The sequence below is a fragment of the Bos indicus genome, chromosome 10 (assembly GCF_029378745.1).
Source record: "Bos indicus isolate NIAB-ARS_2022 breed Sahiwal x Tharparkar chromosome 10, NIAB-ARS_B.indTharparkar_mat_pri_1.0, whole genome shotgun sequence".
Taxonomy (NCBI): domain Eukaryota; kingdom Metazoa; phylum Chordata; class Mammalia; order Artiodactyla; family Bovidae; genus Bos; species Bos indicus.
In genome coordinates this window covers 73727305-73733304 of record NC_091769.1, presented here as the reverse complement: position 1 = coordinate 73733304, position 6000 = coordinate 73727305, and positions in this window count along the sequence as shown.

Here is a 6000-nt window from a genome sequence, read left to right as displayed (position 1 = left end):
GCATGGAAATCACCATATTGTCCCTCTGACCCTTGACATCCTGTTGACTCTATCACCACCCTGGCTATAAACAATCCTGAGAGCAGGGAGTGGGGAGGGGCTGCAGCCACTTGCTGTGGGTCTGCATCACGACAGAGGTTATTTTTGGTTGAAATAGTTATTGCTTTGTCTCTTTGTTAGAGTAGATAAAAATAGAAAAATGATTTTAACTATGACTTGTGCATGTAGCCTGTGAGCGTCTAAGGAATTTATCTGATAAGAGCAGAGAGGAGCTTTATTTTATATTAAAACTTGCCTTGATTTTCATTTGGACTCTGTATCTGTTCTAAGCATCTGAACTCAAATACCTCAGAACATTCAGATACAATATGGATAATGCTAACAAACAGGGGAAGCTTTTTCAAAATAGCTATTAGGTAATAAACATCATGCTCTCATTTAACCCTTGCAGGTCACACAGGGAAGGGCAGAAGAGAGACAGGGCTAATAGGTACAAGACTGGTCCAGAAAGTAGAGGGCAAGGGCCTGGGAATTGGCCCTACTGTTTGGTGATTAAGTTTCCAGTAGTCACTGGAGAGAATCAGCGGCTTAAAATAAGAAAATTAGGTAAGGGAGAAATAGTAAGGAAGAGTCTGGGAACCAGGAAAACAAATAGGTCAAAATGATGGCTTTGCTCTTCAAAATTCTTATGAACTCAACATTAATTTCTTTTTCTCAATAGGGATAAAAGACATATTTGTTAAAGAACATTCTAGCAGTTATTTTTCTTTAAAGTCAAAAATACACAATTATAGAAATAATACTAAAAATCTCAAGCCATATATGCTTACCCTACAATCAAGTAATCTTGGAGTAGGAGGAGGCAGGGGCCAGAGAATGCATCCTTGCTGTTATTCAGTTGCTAAGTCCAGTCCGACTCTTCATGACCCCATGAACTGCAGCACACCATCCTTTCCTGTCCTTTACTATCTCCCTGAGTTTGCTCAAATTCACGTCCACTGAGTCAGTAATGCCATCCAACCATCTCATCCTCTGACGCCCCCTTCTCCTCCTGCCCTCAATCTTTCCTGGCATCAAGGTCTTTTCCAGTGAGTCGTCTTTTCACATGAGGTGGCCAAAGAATGGGAGCTTCAGCTTCAGCACCAGTCCTTACAATGAATATTCAGGGTTGATTTCCTTTAGGATTGACTGGTTGGATCTCTTTGCTGTCCAAGGAACTCTCAAGAGTCTTCTCTAGCACAATTGGAAGGCATCAATTCTTCGGCGCTCAGCCTTTTTTATGGTCCAGCTCTCACACCTGTACATGACTAATGGAAAAATTATGGCTTTGACTATACGGACGTTTGTCAGCAAAGTGATGTCTCTGCTTTTTAATAAGCTGTCTAGGTTTGTCATAGCTTTCCTTCCAAGGAGCACGTGTCTTTTAATTTCATGGTTGCAGTCACTGTTCACAGTGATTTTGGAGCCCAGGAAAATAAACTCTGCCACTGTTTCCACTTTTTCCCCATCTATTTGTCATGAAGTGATGGGCTGAGATGCCACGATCTTAGTTTTTTGAATGTAGAGTTTTAAGCCAGTTTTTTCACTCTCTTTCTCCATCATTCAAGAGGCTCTTTAGTTCCTCTTCACTTTCTGCCATTAGAGTGGTATCATCTGCATATCTGAAGTTGTTATTTCCCCCAGCAATCTTGATTCCAACTTGTTTCATCCAGCCTGACATTTTGCATGATGCACTCTGCATATAAGTTAAATAAGCTGTGTGACAACATACAGCCTTGAGGTACTCCTTTCCCAATTTTGAACCAGTCCGTTGTTCTATGTCCAGTTCTGTTGCTTCTTGTGTTGCATACAAGTTTCTCAGAAAACATCCTAACAGCTCTCAATTTTTGCCAAAGGTAAGCATATACCATCATTCACCAAGTCTGGGCCTCAAGGCACCTGGTCTAGAATCACCTTGAGAACTTGCTAAAAATGCATATCCTTTGACTCTTATCAACAGTTACTGGATCAGAAGCTGTAACAATGGGACCCTAGAATCTGCCTGTTAAATGAGGTGCCCTGATGGTGTTTCTAACACAGTCTAAAACTGGAGAACCTCTAACCCAAGAAAGAGTAGGTCCTCACAGGGTAATAAAACTGAAGATCTAAAACTTCAGACCCGGGAATTTCTGCTTTGCTCTTCTCTGACAGTGAAGAGTGGAGACATTGGTAAGCTACTAAATGCTGAGAGATGAGCCACTAAGAAACAAAGGCAGTGCTAATAAACTTGCTCAGTATATGGCTCTTACTTGGATCTAATTAAAGACCTCCATTTAAAAATGAAAATCCACTCCTTTTTATCGTTCATAAGGACAAGAACTGGTCACAATTATCTATAATTCCTTGTATCATAGTAAAAAGCTTCAAGTTATAGGGCCACATAGCTAAATATGTGGCCACAAGCTAAGTAACTTGGAGGAATAGTTGTTTTTTTTAGCTAAAATAACAAGATATAATTTTTCAAAGCTGTATTTTACTTAAGCAATAAGTCTTGGACAAAGAGGGAATTATGGCTGGTAGGAACTAAAATACCCACTTGACTTTACCTCTGAGTATTTAATTTTCCCATTTGATATAAGAAAACAGAGCTGGATAACTATAAGGGGGAATGTTACTGAGTTTTAAACTGCTGATCTGCAATAATAATTTATTTCAAGGTAGAGTAAAATTTATGATTTAAGTAACTCATTTTTATGTCATTCTCTTTAGTTCTACTTTCTAAACCTTTAATCATCTTGCCCTCTTGATCTTGTGTTTACCTCTCACTGGGCCACCCAGTTTCTCTTCCTCTCATGCAAACTTCAGAAAAGAATGATCCAACCACAGAGCATCACTTCCAACTTAATCCTTAAAAAAGCAAAAAGCTAATCAAAGAATGAGAAAATGTCAAAAGTATCTATAGGGATATAAATAAAACTCTCAGAAATGAAAAAAGCAAACTGGAAATTTAAAACTCAGTGGATACAGCCATGGCCTGGCTTGGTACTTAGCTCCCCTTTGGTTCCATGAATTCCAGCCTAAAGAGGCTTGCCTGGAAGGCCATGCTTGCCTGCTTTTATTGCATGTAGTCACCTAGACTGTACAAATCGCTAGAGATACTCTCCTCATTTAAAACTTATCAGAAAGTGTGTAAATCCACCAAAGAACAAAGAGATATCTGACTGTACAGCCCTATCATTTTCTTCCCTGAATCATTAAGTCCCAGTTATATAAGAGTGCAGTTTTGTGAATGAATTATATTTGTAAATATAAGGGATTTTTTAGAAAGAAGTCTAAGAGTTATTTACTGGTACAATATGTTTATGGGTAATTTTGCTGGTAATTCAATATTTTGTTGGGCATCGATGGTAACACTAAAGAAAACTAGTAACACTAGAGCTATATCTTTTGATTGTTGATTAATCTTTAATTATACACAGAATGACTTTTTAGACATATAATCTCTAAATAAAGGACAAGGTATTTGGCTCTTAAATTCAACACCATCAGTTTCTGCCAAGCAATTTTATAGGCAACTAGTTGAAGTTTACAAAGAGAATACCTTCAGTTAACCAAGTATAACAACATAGACAATGGATTGGGTTGGCCAACAAGTTCATTCAGGTTTCTCCATAAGATGTTACGGAAAAACGTGAACTTTTTAGCCAACCCAGTATCAATTATGCTGCAAGAAACTAAGAAACTATGAGCTAATCAACCATTTAAAACATTTAACAAAAAGCAGAAGAGTTAACAAATTTGAGACTTTAACAAAATTCATTTCATTTAAATCATGTACACTATATGAAGTTCTGATTCAACAAATTATGTGGATTAACTAAAATAGTTAACTGAGCTAATATAGCCCAATTCGTTAAGTACTATGGTGACAAGGTATCTGAAATCAACCTGTAGATAATGTATTTATATGAAAGCTTTTTTGCTGTTATCTACCTTAAGAATTTTTAAAATCTCATATTAAAGTGCTTGTAAGAAAATACTGGTGCATGTAAAAAAATCCCCTCATGGCATAACCTGTAATTGGCCTGATAGGCTTTGTAACTTGCAACCAAAAGCAAATTAATACACAATTTGATTATTCTCTACTGCTGAGTTAAAATTTGGAGAAGATTAACCTTCTTGAAGTATCAGGGATTTTGAACATATTTTCAGAAGTGCCCCAACTTCTTTCAAGCCATTCAGTTCAGTTCAGTCACTCAGTCGTGTCTGACTCTTTGTGACCCCATGAATCGCAGCACGCCAGGCCTCCCTGTCCATCACCAACTCCCGGAGTTCACTCAGACTCACGTCCATCGAGTCGGTGATGCCATCCAGCCATCTCATTCTCTGCCATCCCCTTCTCCGCCTGCCCCCAATCCCTCCCAGCATCAGAGTCTTTTCCAATGAGTCAACTCTTCGCAAGGGGTGGCCAAAGTACTGGAGTTTCAGCTTTAGCATCGTTCCTTCCAAAGAAATCCCAGGGCTGATCTCCTTCAGAATGGACTGGTTGGATCTCCTTGCAGTCTAAGGGACTCTCAAGAGTCTTCTCCAACACCACAGTTCAAAAGCATCAATTCTTCGGCACTCAGCCTTCTTCACAGTCCAACACTCACATCCATAGATGACCACTGGAAAAACCATAGCCTTGAATAGACGGACCTTTGTTGGCAAAGTAATGTCTCTGCTTTTGAATATGCTATCCAGGTTGGTCATAACTTTCCTTCCAAGGAGTAAGTGTCTTTTAATTTCATGGCTGCAATCACCATCTGCAGTGATTTTGGAGCCCCCAAAAATAAAGTCTGACACTGTTTCCACTGTTTCCCCATCTATTTGCCATGAAGTGATGGGACCGGATGCCATGCTCTTAGTTTTCTGAATGTTGAGCTTTAAGCCAACTTTTTGACTCTCCTCTTTCACTTTCATCAAGAGGCTTTTGAGTTCCTCTTCACTTTCTGCCATAAGGGTGGTGTCATCTGCATATCTGAGGTTATTGATATTTCTCCCGGCATTCTTGATTCCAGCTTGTGTTTCTTCCAGTCCAGCGTTTCTCATGATGTACTATGCATATAAGTTAAATAAGCAGGGTGATAATATACAGCCTTGACGTACTCCTTTTTCTATTTGGAACCAGCCTGTTGTTCCATGTCCAGTTCTAACTGTTGCTTCCTGACCTGCATACAGGTTTCTCAAGAGGCAGGTCAGGTGGTCTGGTATTCCCATCTCTTTCAGAATTTTCCACAGTTTATTGTGATCCACACGGTCAAAGGCTTTGGCATAGTCAATAAAGCAGAAATAGATGTTTTTCTGGAACTCTCTTGCTTTTTCCATGATCCAGCGGATGTTGGCAATTTGATCTCTGGTTCCTCTACCTTTTCTAAAACCAGCTTGAACATCTGGAAGTTCACGGTTCACATATTGCTGAAGCCTGGCTTGGAGAATTTTGAGCATTACTTTACTAGCATGTGAGATGAGTGCAAATGTGCGGTAGTTTGAGCATTCTTTGGCATTGCCTTTCTTTGGGATTGGAATGAAAACTGACCTTTTCCCATCCTGTGGCCACTGCTGAGTTTTCCAAATTTGCTGGCATATTGAGTGCAGCACTTTCACAGCATCATCTTTCAGGATTTGAAATAGCTCAACTGGAATTCCATCACCTCCACTAGCTTTGTTCGTAGTGATGCTTTCTAAGGCCCACTTGACTTCACATTCCAGGATGTCTGGCTCTAGGTCAGTGATCACACCTTCGTGATTATCTGGGATGTGAAGATCTTTTTTGTACAGTTCTTCTGTGTATTCTTGCCATCTCTTCTTAATATCTTCTGCTTCTGTTAGGTCCATACCATTTCTGTCCTTTATCGAGCCCATCTTTGCATGAAATGTTCCCTGGGTATCTCTAATTTTCTTGAAGAGATCTCTAGTCTTTCGCATCCTGTTGTTTTCCTCTATTTCTTTGTATTGATCCCTGAGGAAGGCTTTCTTATC